The sequence below is a fragment of the Papilio machaon genome, chromosome 10, assembly GCF_912999745.1.
Source record: "Papilio machaon chromosome 10, ilPapMach1.1, whole genome shotgun sequence".
Taxonomy (NCBI): domain Eukaryota; kingdom Metazoa; phylum Arthropoda; class Insecta; order Lepidoptera; family Papilionidae; genus Papilio; species Papilio machaon.
Window position 1 is genome coordinate 2953147 of NC_059995.1, and position 15704 is coordinate 2968850.

The window sequence follows — 15704 nt, forward strand, 5'->3', positions numbered from 1 at the left end:
CTTTATAATTAACCAATATGTGTTCTTCCAGACTATGTTCTACAACCGTGCCAAATCTCATCAAGATCAAACATCCATCCATCCATCTAAACATTCGCATTTATAATATTAGTAAGAAGGTATAAACCACTTTTCTACAATATTTATATGAAAACTTATTGTTTTATTCAATACACGGCTTTGAAGAAAAGCGTCAATGGGTCCTTTGTCAATACTAAATATCTATAAGTAGTATATCTAACCAATTAGCTGAAATTTTAAATTGTCAGTGAAAAAATTATTCACTGCGTTATAGTAATATCTTTTTTCCCTACTTGTTGCATAAAAACATCAGTACAATAGAAATATTTCCATTGAATGATTCGACGAAATTATTGTGATGCACGGTAAGCAACAAAATAGTTGCACATCCGTTCGTGCGCTCTATTGTGACCGATACTTTATGTATGACGCTCAATTAGCGTAATAATTCGCTAAGGCGGCCTGTAATTTCAACTTAATCTGTCACATTATTTAGGTTATTTAAGGAATATCTATCTACTATATATCTATATATAATATCTATATACTAATACCTATCTACTGTAATCATGTTTACGAAGAACATTTTAATATATTTTAAATGTTATAAATGAAAGTTAAAAGAAAGCATTCATCACCTGTAACGCGGAGATTTGAAAGACCTTTATATTATCTAGTCATAGTTGCGTCAAAATGATAACAATGTAACCCGAAGTTATGAAATAATTCTCGAACTCTCTCAATTATGATGTATGGATCTTTTTAAACTACTCTATTCATTTTACGGTGAAAATGTGTCGACGACGTTCTACTTAACAAAATATTAATTATATATTACCATCGGATTAGAACATCGCTAATTATAAAACAAAACTAATTAAGTACGAGTAAGTACTAAAAATATGTTCTCGTTTGTTTGTTTTCTTAATACGTTTTTTACGTGGGCCGCGTTAAAATTTCCCTCTATTTATACACGCTTATCTCTAGGTCAACTGTTAGAAGATCAACTGCGCCGGCGTATTGGATATGAGCCAATCCATTCACTAGTATCTCTATCTGTTTGTCGAAAAACTAGCATGTTTTTATAAAAAACTAACATTTTCACACAAACACACACACTGTTACTTATTCTACATGTTGTTTGTCTTTCTTTAATTCAGGATAGAAAACTGTCCCACAAACATTTTCTCACATTCTTATCAATTATGCTATGCCTATGCTCACTGAGAGATTAGGTTTTCGCAGTGAGTCTCTTTGATGGTAATCAGTTCACATTATAAAGAATTTTCCCGTTAACAAAAATGTAATGTTAAAATTTAAAAAAACCTTATTTAAACTTTTATCAGGCTTTACGTAGGTTATTAGTGGAAATTTCCACAGATTGCCTGAAAAGCGTATTAACTTTTAATACCGTGTTCTTCGAAATCGGTGAAATAAATATGCTATGGCTTTAAAAGAGTTACAGAAATGAAGCCATGATAGGTATATTTATATTGTAATCTTATTTAAGGCATGATTATTTGTGATAGTATAACAGAGATAAATTATGATCACATACTTATTACAATAATAATTAAATTTTGTTACACAAATAAAAGTAAGTTCTGGTTTTTATTCTGTAATATCCTGGTACTTTCTACCGCAGCAATATACACTTAATGTTATTGGTGAAGCGCGGTATATTATTTAAATAAATATTTGTAATTTCAGTATAGGCGAGAAATTTAACGAGATGACAGTATTCAGGGCCCAGCGGTGTTTCGTAACGTATTAGCATATTCGCCGCAAAGGCAAACATTGCCCAAGAAACATTCTGCTTGAAACACTTTCAATGTTGTCGCTTTTATTTGTGGACACTTATCAACGGCACTGGACTAAATTTGGGACACATTCACACCAACATTTTGATGACACGGATCTGCATGTGTGGGTGTAGAATTACATTCAGGTGTATTGTTACTATATAAATCATAGTTGAACTTAATTGTTAGTAAAGAGTTAAGCTCTAACAATAATAACAGAATAGATTATGATATTTATAGCCTGGATTTTTTTTATTAGAGCAAACGTATATTTATTTGGTATTAGTAACCGTGGTTCAAAGATAAGCCGACTCTTTTTCACATCTACGACATATTTTTATGTCTATACGTGTATAGTTTTGGGTAATACCCAATCCATTTGATACTTAAATATATTATTGGAACAAGAACTTTTCGCTTAGGTAGCAAAGGCTAGCGGTTAATACAACATATTTGCATATAGTAACTTTGATATTTAACTGTCTCGAAATATGTTTTATATTCAAATTTGATAAAAGTAATCAATATTTGTTAGATAGCATTGTTATAACGCAAAGTAGAGTTGGCGACAGGTAGGCGGCCGGCCGTAAAAAATTAAGCCAAAACTTTAAGGTTTATAAAACCTTGTGAGCCGACCCCACGTGAGTGGGATAAGGCCAGGGAGATGAATGAATACGGTTAATACGCAGATAAATTGTAAACTCAAAGAAATAGAACAGTCGTTTAGATTTTCGCATGTGTTTTCATTACATTTTTATCAACTACTAGCTTTTACCCGCGACTCCGTCCGCGCGGAATAAAAAAAAATAGAAAACGGGGTAAAAATTATCCTATGTCCTATTCCTGGTTCTAAGCTACCTGCCCACCAATTTTCAGTCAAATCGATTCAGCCGTTCTTGAGTTATAAATGGTGTAACTAACACAACTTTCTTTTATATATATAGATACAAAACATACAACACGGTAAATAAATAAAAATAAAAAGAAAGGAAGGAATTCAATCCCAATCTAATACAAATTGATATAATAAATTTTTACAGAACCAATAAATTGTGCTTTAGAACAGAACTTTAATGCAAACTTAAATCAAACAGACCAACCTGACAAACCTTAGCGCAGAATTATTTAACCTTATTTTTCATTGTCATCTAAAATGAGTTCTTAAAAGCGTTAAAATATGAAAAAAACATTACAAGCGTATAAAATTTTATTGTTCATGAATTTTTCCGCCTCTATACCTACACCATAATAATACGTGAAACAAAACGCCCTGAATTAGGCACGGGCACGTATTATCTACGGATGTAAAGTATATAGATTAGCTAGTATTACCGTAGATAGAAGAAAACTGTATACGCCAGATTGGAATTTTTATTTGAAACGCTAATAGCTTAATTGTTAAGGATACGGACATACGAACGCATGGTCTTGGGTTCGTATCCCACCTCTAGTCTTCATCCATATCCTAGCAACAACAAGAAAAAAAATATTTTTAAAGTATTTATTTCCCCCAACCACCGTGTCTGTGACTTTAGACATTAGACATATTTTCCTAATATTTAAATAGAACTAAAAATATTTCCGTGGTTTCCCCCAAATTCAGTTTTCGTGACGTTGATAGCATCGTCACACATGCCCAATGCCGTGAAACTTGAACGTAGATTAACATGCACGTCGTGTCCGCACATGACACGCCTTATTAACCTGGCACACATTGAGTCGAACATTGGTTCAAACATTTGGCATGTACAATTTTGATAAAGGATTACTGTTTTAATGTTTTCAATTGTTAAATGGTAATACTTGGATATTTGACCGATGAACTTGATTAAAATAAATATTCGAATGATCGTTCTCGTAGCGTTCTCTAGAGCTGCAGTGTCAGAAGGTCAAGTTACCATGATGGTTGCCAACCTCTGATAGGAGATGGCACCCAAACAAGAAGATCAGAAGACATTTAGTAAATTAGCTTTGGTTAATGAAAGGTTCAAGGTAACCTACATAATCTTGCTTTATCTTACTAATATTATAAACTAGCTTTTACCCGCGACCCCGTCTCCGCGGAATAAAAAATAGAAAACGGGATAAAAAACTATCCTATGTCCGATTCCTGGTTCTAAGCTACCTGCCCACCAATTTTCAGTCAAATCGATTCAGCTATTCTTGAGTTATAAATAGTGTAACTAACACGACTTTCTTTTATATATATAGATAGACGCGGATGTTTAGATGCTTGGATGGATGTTTGTTTGAAGGTATCTCCGGAACCGCTCAACGGATCTTGATGAAATTTGGCATAGATGTAGGACATAGTCTAGTAAAACACATAGGATACTTATTACATATTTTTTGCTTTCCGAGCGAACGGAATCACAGGCGTTGCCTTGTTAGTTACATAAAAATGACTTTTGTTAGTGACGGATGACCAACGCTTTGTGGACGCATTATGCCGTAACTGAATTGTCACATAACATCCATTGTGAAAGAGCTGTCAATGTCACACCCACCATGTAGAGGTGTCAATTGGAATTACTCCTATTAGTCTTCTTCAATAGGTTATTTTGAGGTTAACAATATGTGTGTCAAAAGCGACCTTCTTTTGTTTTAAATTTGATTTGTTTTCTGGACATCTGAGGTCTACACGTCGCAAATATTTAAATAAAAAAAAATACTTATATTATTTTTAATTAGATCGTTAAAATTCAAGTATCAGTTAATTCTTCTAGTAATAGTTTAAATAATTTGTAATTTTAACAGTGGTAGATCCCGCAACAACATTATTTGTTGCTCGAATGGGTCGGGTCGACCGGTGAAATATCACGTCCACACAGAAGTCAGGGGTGAACTGGAGGCAATTCCAATTTTTGCCTGGTGAGTGTGCATGCTGGAGGCCTAATTTTAGTCCACGTTCCCTTCTCACCCTTTTTTTATAAGCAAATTATGGGAACGGGAAGTGGATTTGTCAGAGAGGGGACGCGTTTTGTTTTAATAAAAATATATCATTATTATATTCTGACAAGGATTTGAATGTATTATTGAAAAATAAATGTAGTTCATTTAATTCAATGCATTACGGGGTCAGTGAAAAAAGCTAAATAAATAACCAGAAAGCAATTTTGAATTCAGCGTGCTAATTCTGGAATAGTCATTCAAAGGTGGGAATGAGAGACCGTTGAAAGAAACTCATTTCCGCTTGCGTTTTTCTCTATACATTTCATTTAAATACTTCTTCTAAAGTGCCAAGTGGAGTGAGTTTTAATTTCTCACGTTGATCTATACGCGACAGGCGAAAGCTTTCATCTTATCTACGTTCCAGCTTCTTCAGTTGGCGGGAAGCTTTACTGAACGAATTTGTTATACTCGTATGATCTCACGTAAATGTATGAATGGAAATGATAATGTTTCCTTAGAGTTTGAGGACAAATTTATTTAAAGCTTCATTGTGAGATTTTTGTTTAATTTGTGTGTTATTAGAAATACGATTGTACAAAGCTTTTTCATGAAGAAAGTAAAAAATGATTGTCATCATCATCAAAAAACATTTTTTTTTAATTTATACACCTTAAGACAGAATTAATCCATAATTTAACATAATAACGAACTGGTTTTTATAATCTGTATACTTTGTTTTTAATAGTATTTTTTTAACAATGCAGAATGATGTTCAACTGATTCATTAAGGCTGCAGGCTAGCTAGAGCGCTTAAATTTCTGAAAAATATATATATATATAATTTCAAATATGTTCGTTTTGGTATTTCATTGTATGGATTTTGACTGAATTGAGACATATTTTTGACTCTGTTTATTTAAAGTTACCTAGGTATTAGACATAAAAATAACGTACCTTTGATAATATTAAATAATTTAATTTCTACTTTAATTATTACATTTGTTATACTCATTGTCTATTTTGTATGATGCAATAGAAAGGGAAGTCATTGGCTCCTTAAATATAGGTGAACCTAGTTAAGGAGCCAAGGCGATACTGATGTTGTAATCATTTAAGTATGCAATAAAGAATCTTTATTATTATTATTTAATATTAACTTATTAAGCACAACAGAAAATATTACCTTGACTGATAAAAAAGACCTTAAATAACTTTATCATTCGAATGTGTACTGTACGACCGTGTACTGATTATGTGCGCCCTTCTGCGTTCTAATGCGACTGCCCTAGTTTGTGTGCGCCTTTATGTTTCAGTGACGTAGTGAAAAATAATTCACTGCCGAGGTCAGGGGTTATTAAACATTCTACGCACACTTTGACTATAGAGAAACGGACTAGACAAAGAGTAGCCGCCGCTGATGTACTAAATTCATTCTACCAAGTTTCACGGAGGATGAAGTGAAGATGACAGTTATATGTTGTATATCAGGATGCTAACACGTAAAATTGAAATATCTATCTATAAACGCTAACTGACCCATAATCTTACTAATATTATACATGCGAATGTTTGGATGGATGGATGGATGTTTGTTTGAAGGTATCTCCGGAACGGCTTAACGGATCTTGATGAAATTTGGCACAGATGTAGAACATAGTCTGGAAGAACATATAAGCTACTTATTACGTATTTTTTTCGTTCCGCGCGGACAGTGTCGTGGCGACAGCTAGTGAACAATAACTTTTAATAAACTTACTTGTTTGTTTATTAGAAGTTATTGTTCATTTTTATTTGACGGGTATGCGAGCGCTTAACAGGTCCCGTCTCAGAAAAGTCGAAGACGATGAATGTTATAATTAAACAGTGATTAGGGTTTTTGTATTCTCAACGTTTTGTCGCAACCGCTGTGTATAACGTCTTCTAATAAAATAAAACAATTTTCTTATTTAACTCTTTGTAGCAATTTGTTACATTCCATTACTTAATTCTTAGAACAATTTTGTTATTAAAGCACTAAGTTGTCTTATTTACGCCTAACACAAATTGTGAAGCGGAAAATAAAGAGCTTGCTACTTTATCCGCGTTTAATATTTTTTTACATTTATTATTTTTTTACATTGTTAAATGATTATGTTTCTGTTCTTTATTAGCACAAAGTTGTATTTAAAAATGTGTAAAGCGTCCTTGTTAATTTTTTAATGAAATTGGGCTATGGTTCAATAAATGTAACAACATTTCAGTACCAGGAACACATAAGGTTATCAGAGTTTCTTTGTATTAACCGTGGGCGGTAGATGATTAACAAAAGTGACATATCCGATTAGTTTAATTATTACACTCATTTATAATCCATACTATTGTTTGTTCATTTTCTTTGCGTGGGATTTGATAGTGAGTTATGGTCTACGTCGAAATCTATTGTAACGAATGACCCATCCACAAGACAGAAAGAGATTAAGGTGTGACAATATTATATCATGAAGCTGATATGTTAAGACCATTTAATGTCCGCTAAAAACGGTTGTAGATGCAATACCCAGATTGAAATAAAATACGTAGAAGAAAATGTAAATTTATGAACTTGTATGTTTATTTAGTATGCGTTCTTAAATTATTGAAACTTTGGCAAAGTAATCTACGGCGACCTGAACATGTTTTTACATTTTGCGCTTTACTGTTACATTAACATTTTGGAGTTTTTATTTTATGTAAAATTGTATTGTATGTATTTCAAGTTCCGACAGAATCTCCTCTCAATAGTTGACTACAGACCGATTAATTTTGCAAAACTTTTCTTGCTACTTCTAGAATCTCCTACGGACTGTCCGTCCAGAAAAGCATATAGCAAGCGTATATAAGCTCCCACCAAATACTTAGCATGTGTAGATCAGCTCTGAACCGGTTCAGAAGTACAGCTCACATAGCCTTGAACCCTTGAGCTGCGGCTCAACACCAAATTGGCGGCTAAATCACTTTGCGAGTCGATGAGCCGTGAACTAGCCCGCGAGTCGCAAAGAGTCCGAACTGATCTGATCTGCGAGCCTGTTTAATGATCTGCTTCACACATGGGAAGGGTGAGCTGATCTGCAGGTCATCAATTTTAGTTGAGTTACTATGACTACCCATTACCATTACGACGGCAAGCTCGATTCACCGCGGGACCGAGTGTCGAGCAACGACCAATAGTGCGATGGTCAGAATCAACAAAACTTCTATTTATGAAAAATAAGCCAATCCATTAATATTTACCAGTTAAGCAAGTATCAAATTATTTGTATGTCAATATAAAAGCTAACATAAATGACATTCCAAAGCGTTCATCTATATATATAAAAGAAAGTCGTGTTAGTTACACTATTTATAACTCAAGAACGGCTGAATCGATTTGACTGAAAATTGGTGGGCAGGTAGCTTAGAACCAGGAAACGGACATTGGTTAATTTTTACCCCGTTTTCTATTTTTTATTCCGCGCGGACGGAGTCGCGGGTAAAAGCTAGTCTAGTTATAAATAGAATGTAACTTCTTCTTACACACCTGTGGCATGTTGTCTACATACGTTATAGCGTACAGGTCAAGTGTAAAGTCATAAATGTTAAAAATAATAAACCACTTACATCAAATGTACTTCGTCATCAACTGTAGAGACATTCATTACGGTGGGATGTAATTTCCTGTAACGTCTAATTTAAAGGAAGTTTGTAATTTACACAATGTGTGATTTACTTGCTTTAACCTCTTTTACGTTATTAATTTAGTAGGTGAACAGTTACCGTTAGTTTTGGAACGAAGTTCCTTATCGCGCGTTGTGAAAGGGGGCTAGACGGAAAAAATTCTTACGAAAAGTTGTCACGACACTTTTTGCTATAGTAAGTATGTTAACGACGAATGAGCGCTACTTCACCATGGCAACGACGTGACAATATATAACGAAAATTCATAGAAATAAAATGTACTTCTTGTGAAGACTTAAGTTTTTTATTCATAGAATTAACATTGGTTCCTTCACTAATTAATCGAAAGGAACTTCGTTCCATCCGGGTGTCCCTTGACACCTCTCAAGATTTTTTTGTAACATGTATGGTCGTATAATGTACCTTAATTATATTTTTTTAAATGATTTCATAAATTTTAAGCAATTCAAAATAATTTTGTAATTATTTACACAAAGAGCAATGAGGTTTGTGTTCTTTACTCGTCGGTCTCGATTAGCAAACCAAATGCAGAACTAGTTCTATAACAGCACAATTACTAGTAAACAAGTGGTCGTAATGAAAGGGGCTTTATGAAATCAAGGACTCGCAGTGTTCAATACAGTTCAGTTGTGACGAAAGTTTTTTAATAAGTAATTTTCGGCGAACTCCACTGTAGGAAATTGAACATGTGTTGTAATACGAGCTGAGTTCTTGGTATAATATTGATGTGTGTACACTACACTACACTTCTTTTTTAAAAACTAAGTAATTAGACTTTATAGAGAAATATAAACTAAACTGAACTAGTCAATATTGTAGGAGTATACAGAAAATGTCATATTTATAAGATTTTTTGGATCTTAGTGTGTATTTATCAGTTTCCAGTCTAAAAAATACATATGTAAATAAGTGGAGAGTAGTGTAATTTGTCATAGTGAAGTATTCACCTTGACGCATAGAGTTGTCGGCTATAAATATGACCAATATATTCTCGTGGACATATACCGCCGCGAAGTGCCGGAGGTAACAATTTGCCATTTAACAAGCGACGGTGTCTGTATGCAACTAGCTTAGAAATGAAACTAATAAACCTAACGCAGGTACTTTTAAAAATAACCTTAATAGACTAATCGTTGGTTTCTGAGATCATAATACCTGTAACAAACACATCGTTATTCCTCTCATTGTCTTTGTCAATACAGAGATAGCAATATTATGTTTTATATAGGGATTTTCTTCTCAGAAACCAACGATAAGTAAAATAGAAACGATTTTAGCTTTAAATTAATATTTACCACTTATAGCTACATTAAGCGCATTTGTGTAGACTTTTTAAATGCGCTTTTTTAAATAAGTACAGTCAGTTGTACAGTAGTACACTCATATAAAGAGTAATGACGGCAAAACAAAAAGTAAACACTTCAGATTGCTAAATTAGGTTATTGGTACTTATTAAAAATCTTGCGTTTGCGAGAGACGAAAAAACCAATGTCTCATAATAACATGCAACAGTCACACTCAGTTGTTTCATAATTTTATGGTGCTGAAGTTGATTACATTTATTTATAGCATATTTATTTTAACCGTACGAGCTGGTGTAAATAGTAGTAGAAGATGCAAATTCTTCACATAGTATCATTTACGAATGTAGAAACAAAAACTTTTTAATTGGATTAATGGAATAAAACCTTTATTTCTACGTAGCGCCAACTACACGTTTATATGAGTCAATGTATCTTACATTTTCATGAGAATGACATATATGTTACATATAAGTTATATAAAATGGTAGCGAATTATTTTTAAATTAGGTTTTTTATTCTAATACATAAATTATCTTCAGCTCATTTGAAAATCTACCGTTTACCAGTAAGCTATATGAAGCTATTTTATTTTAAAAAATCGATGTAACTAGATTAAAAAAGACTGATATTTAGAACTTGAAACATTATCAAATCAACATAACATGTACCTTTTATAATCTGTCAAAACAGTAGCGCGGCAAATATTATGAATGTAGAGAATGTCTTGGTCACCTTGATATTCATCGGCGGATCTAGATTAGAATGTTGTAAGTTGATAATTCAGTTTATTAACCTTTATTGAAACTATGCTTTGCGGATGAATGATCCCCGTTTTTTTGTATCTAGACAACTTTAAACGTATGTAAATGTAAAACGTAGATGGTAAAACTAACAACGCATATTGCTTTATTATTTTATGACTACGTTTAATACTTTATGTTATTTTTTATTTCGTAGGTGAAAGACAGGCGGCTTTTATCTGTAAGAATGTGGAAATTGTACAATTAGAAGGATTTGGCAGATAATGTACACAAACATAGGACTTTACAAGGATTTTAATTAAAATATTTGCGTAATGTTTCAAACTAAATTGTAAAATGTAACGTTCACATTTTTCTAAGTCTAATTACATCTGATAGTGTTCCTGATACACAAATGCTGTAGTTCTAGTCAGTCGCGCCGCTGCACACGATAATTTGCATTAAGTGCCAGACTGGGACCAGGAAAAAGTGGCCCATTTCCCATGGGACACTTTCCGCCTCATTGTTTTCTATATCGGCTTATACCACGTTATAAACGGTAATTACCTTGTGGCTTTGTTACATGAAAGTGTTCACATTACTTATATTACTCTAACGATCAATATACCACGGGCTAGAAAGTTCTACCATTAATAAATATGTACTGAACTATATGCGAAAAAAATAATTAAACTCTATTTCTATTTTGCTGGCTCGTATGATTGGTGGTAAAATCTACTCAGATAATCTTCTTTTAGTGTCACAGGTTTTGTGGGACATAGTTCTATTTTAGGTTATCATTGTCTTGTAAATAAATAAATAATAAAATAAATAAATAATGATGTTATTCACAGTCAATCAAGCAGGTTTGAATTAACCATTGCTTTTTTATACAATTGTTCATTATAGTGAGAGAACACATGGTTAATGGAGGTAGAGATGAAGATATTATCTGTAAAATGGGAGATGTTTAGCTATTGTTTGTTACGATTAGCAGCTAAAGAGTTCATTGCGTGCTTTTGAACATAATAATCTGTAGTAAGAACTATTTCGCAAGCTTCATTATATTAATCTTTACATCTTTGTTAATCTATTTGTAAACGTATGTACTAAATGCTCTGTTATTCAAATAAATTTAAAGGAAAAATCATAGAACTTCCGAATTATATCTCAATAGCACAAAAAAATACGAGTAGATATTTGACGTTTTCTTTTTATTTCTTCCTTGTTGTAAATGACACAGAATACTGTCTCGATTTATAATGTAACTTAGTTACTCTATTTTTAAATGAATGAAAAAAATATATTAAGTTATATACACTATCTATATTACTTGTGCGAGTAATTATTTTAATATAAATCTTGTGAGTACCTGGTATTTTTTGGAAACATTTCGCAATAAAAGTATGTAATCAGTTCACTCATATTTAAGATATGTCCAAATATAATAAAAAATAATTTCGTCACCGCAATGTGTACAACTACATGGACGATTGCCGAATTAAGTAACAAATGACGATAAATACATATTGAAAGTGATCTTAAAACTGGTACTTTTGATATGGTCGTTGTGGCGAAATACGTATAGAGCTGTGCTCATGCAAGCAGATAATGAGCCGCTGTCAATTGATGTTTCTGTATATCATTAGTAATGATGAATCTCATTTTATATGCATCCTTTATATATTTATTACTTTATGTTACATATTTGATTAAGAGTTGATATATTATCCATTGTCTGCTGTTGAAAAGTAGACTTATACAGAACTACGAATAATATTGCGGGAATTACCAATTATGTCTGTTGTTTATGTTTTGGTAAGAGCATTAACGTGAAATTCCACTGCCGTTACAATTACATTAATACATATTGTTGTCTCAGTTTTGTCAAAGAGAATGAAAGTGATGTCAATATATGGGAATACAAGTATTATGTCATGGCCGATCGATTGTAACGATTCGATTGGCACAATGGGAAATTCCATTAGGCTGATTGATCGGTAGGTAGATCAGGGTGGGGTCCTTACTCAAACAGCTCTGAGATGGCCAATATGAAGAAGGAGCTAGGTCGAAAGTTTTAGCTAAGCGTTTAAGGGGTGACGGTTGTGTTCCGAACGGAGATCTCGCCTCCTCTTGTTAGCGCCGGTGGCTACCACCGTGGGGTTTTAGACGGTGTAAGTCCGACATAATCCGACTGTTCGCCCCATGTCGGATATGCGTAGTCATTTACCTACGTTAAAAAGGCCGATCAGTTTAATTGAAAACACTTGTTATGTCATTAAATGATAACTTCTAACCTTTGCGAGTGAATATACTCGAATACTCGTAAATTGTAAGCATGCATGTCTCATTACAGAAGGCAATGATTACAAATGTCGATGTTAATAATTAAAATTAATATGAAGTAATACAGGCATAAAATTAATAAGCATTTACACATTGCATAAATTGCGCTTTTTTCGACGTTGTTTTTAACAAGATTTCTAGCGTAATTTTCGCGGTACATCGAACAAATTTTTGCGAGAGGTTTTTTTGTAACGTGCGCTGAAGCGAAACGTATTTACCCTTTACGGGCTTAAAAATTGTATTGTCGAAGATACATAGACTTGTTTACAAGCAAACTAAAATAGAAATATGTTTGTTTATTCATATGTCCATGTCGTCAGGGGAAATGTCGAGCTTTGGCTTTGTTAACGAAGTTTCCAAACGAATCTTCTTTATTACTTGACAATAACAAAGGTTTAGACTAAACTTTTTTGTTATATGTTTCACTTAATTATAACTATTTTATAAACCAGATAAAGTGACAAATTATCAGAATCAGTATATTTGTTAATACTTATAGCTATTAAAAACGAATCTATTTAAAACAATAACATCAATTTTTTTTTACGTCGTATATCAAGAAAATGTATGGTTTGCTAACGTTAAGTTGAAAAATACTACAGATGGATAGAATTATCTTACATTAAAAAATATATTACGTTGTACTTGTAATATGAATTTTTTTCTTATAAGATTTCTTTGCAAAACACATTAAGCGGGCTAGGTAAAAATATTTTTCTCCAGCGGAAGGTGACTCGGTGGAAAACATCCGGTTATTCATTATACCACGCGGAGTTTTTCGCTATCCTAACTTGTTACAGAAAACCTTATATTTAGCAATTAAATGCAAGCAATAAAGTAATAAGAAAGTGATACTTTTTAACAATTGTACAAAAAAATTGGAAAATGTTGTTAGCTAATTAATGTCGTTAACTAATGTTGTTTTTTTCCGTTTGCTTTGGTTTTTAATACTTCTTAGTTTAATTATCCAATAATTACTTTACTCGATATTTCCATTGAACTTCTTTTTGGTTTTTTTAATTGTTGTTAATTTTGTTTATTTTTTTGTTAAACAGCGCCTATTGTAGTTACACGATAAATTAAAAATGATTTTTAGATAATTAATTAATAACTAGCGGTCGCCTACGACTTCGTCAGCGTAGAAGAAAAGTGGACATGCATCACCTTCACGCCAAAGTCATTCATCGTTTCGGAGAATAAACGGAACAAACGCGGATTTGCGGGAAAGACACAAAATTTTTAAAATATAGGTCTTTCGTCATAAACAACGCAAATACACCATGTGTAGGAAATATGTTTTTTTTTTCATTAATTTTATTAAGATGTATGGATGAATATTCACAATTAATGTGTTAACAATTTGTATGCTAACAATAAGAAGCATGTTTTGAAAGTAATGTTTTCATTTATTTCATTCCATTCGTAAACTCCATCAAGTTCTTTAAGTAACTTACGTGATAATATAATATAATAAGCATCATGTAGTCATCGGATGTGCAAGTACACATCAATTTTCAGCGTCGACTCGTCACAATTTAAATACTGCTTCTAATGGTGAAGACACTCTCGTATAATTTCAAATTGTGAGATCACGTCTTTCTCTGTCCGTATCAATATTTTACAAATGAATTAGAGTCAATGTACTTGATATCCAGTACTAATTGTGATTTTATTATATAGCTTTTGACCGCAGCTCTGTCCGCGCGTAATTAAAAAAAAACTTATTAAGTAGCCTGTATGTTCTTCCAGACTATGTTCTACATCTGTGCCAAATTTCAACAACATTCATTCATTAGAGATACCTTTTAACAAACATTCATCCATCCATCTAAATTTTTGCATTTGTTAACGGCGCTGATTCGTTTACAAATAAATTTGTAGAGCATGTTATGGATTTTATTTAGTAAAGAATTTATAAAATCTTAACTTTGATCTCTATACATGGACAAGCTATAAACCAAGGTATTTTGTCCGTATTTGATTTTCGCCATTTTGGCACTGACGGTTGCGGTTGGTAGTGGTGGTGAGGATTCGAACTAACAATAGACATAGAATGAACTGTCAGGAACTTGAACAGGCGCGTATAAGTCGGAACCAAGCAAAAGCTGTAATTTCCAAGTAATGTCATATAGAGATATGTGTATCTTAATCATAAACTAATTAAATTAATTTATTTACTATGATTATAATAAAGATTTATACAATGTAGTTATAAAAGATCAAGGCATTAACCTTACAGATGACCTAAAATACATAACGTTGCTCCTACACGTGTCAATTGTATGCGAGACTATGATGTCATTGCTTTTATGTGCTATTTATTTTGTTGACCGTATCAGTTTGTAATTATTACCTAAGTTTATTAGAATTCCGCATAAAAAATTATTCATAAATTTGATAGACAGTAAATTACATTTACTTGGGGGAAAGGGACAATATTGTGTTGAAATATATGTAGACGTCAAGATACAACGAAAAAAGGAGTAGTAATGTTGGTTATCCTACTTCCATACATAGAGTTCCTACTTCTACACTTTTAGTCTTTTTTTTTAAATAAAATAATGACAATGAATATATATTTAGTAGTGTGGATTTATAGCAAGGAGAATTATCTTGATCTTTTCAGTTGTTATCGTCCAGTAAACTACTAATCGTACAAAATTAGAAGTGTTAAACAAAAGTATTAACTCCTTGTCAAACTAAACTGTCAGACTTATGTACCTATAAATATAGAACGCTACAAATATGACGTAAATAATTTTATATTCAAATACAATTGTTAAAAAATCGATTATTGAATAGTTTCCATTACTAACACAGAACGTGCTAATAAAATAATTCCTTAATCGTTAGCTACATGCTTCGTGTTTGCGCGTGACAATCTTATCAAATGGCCGACACGCTAA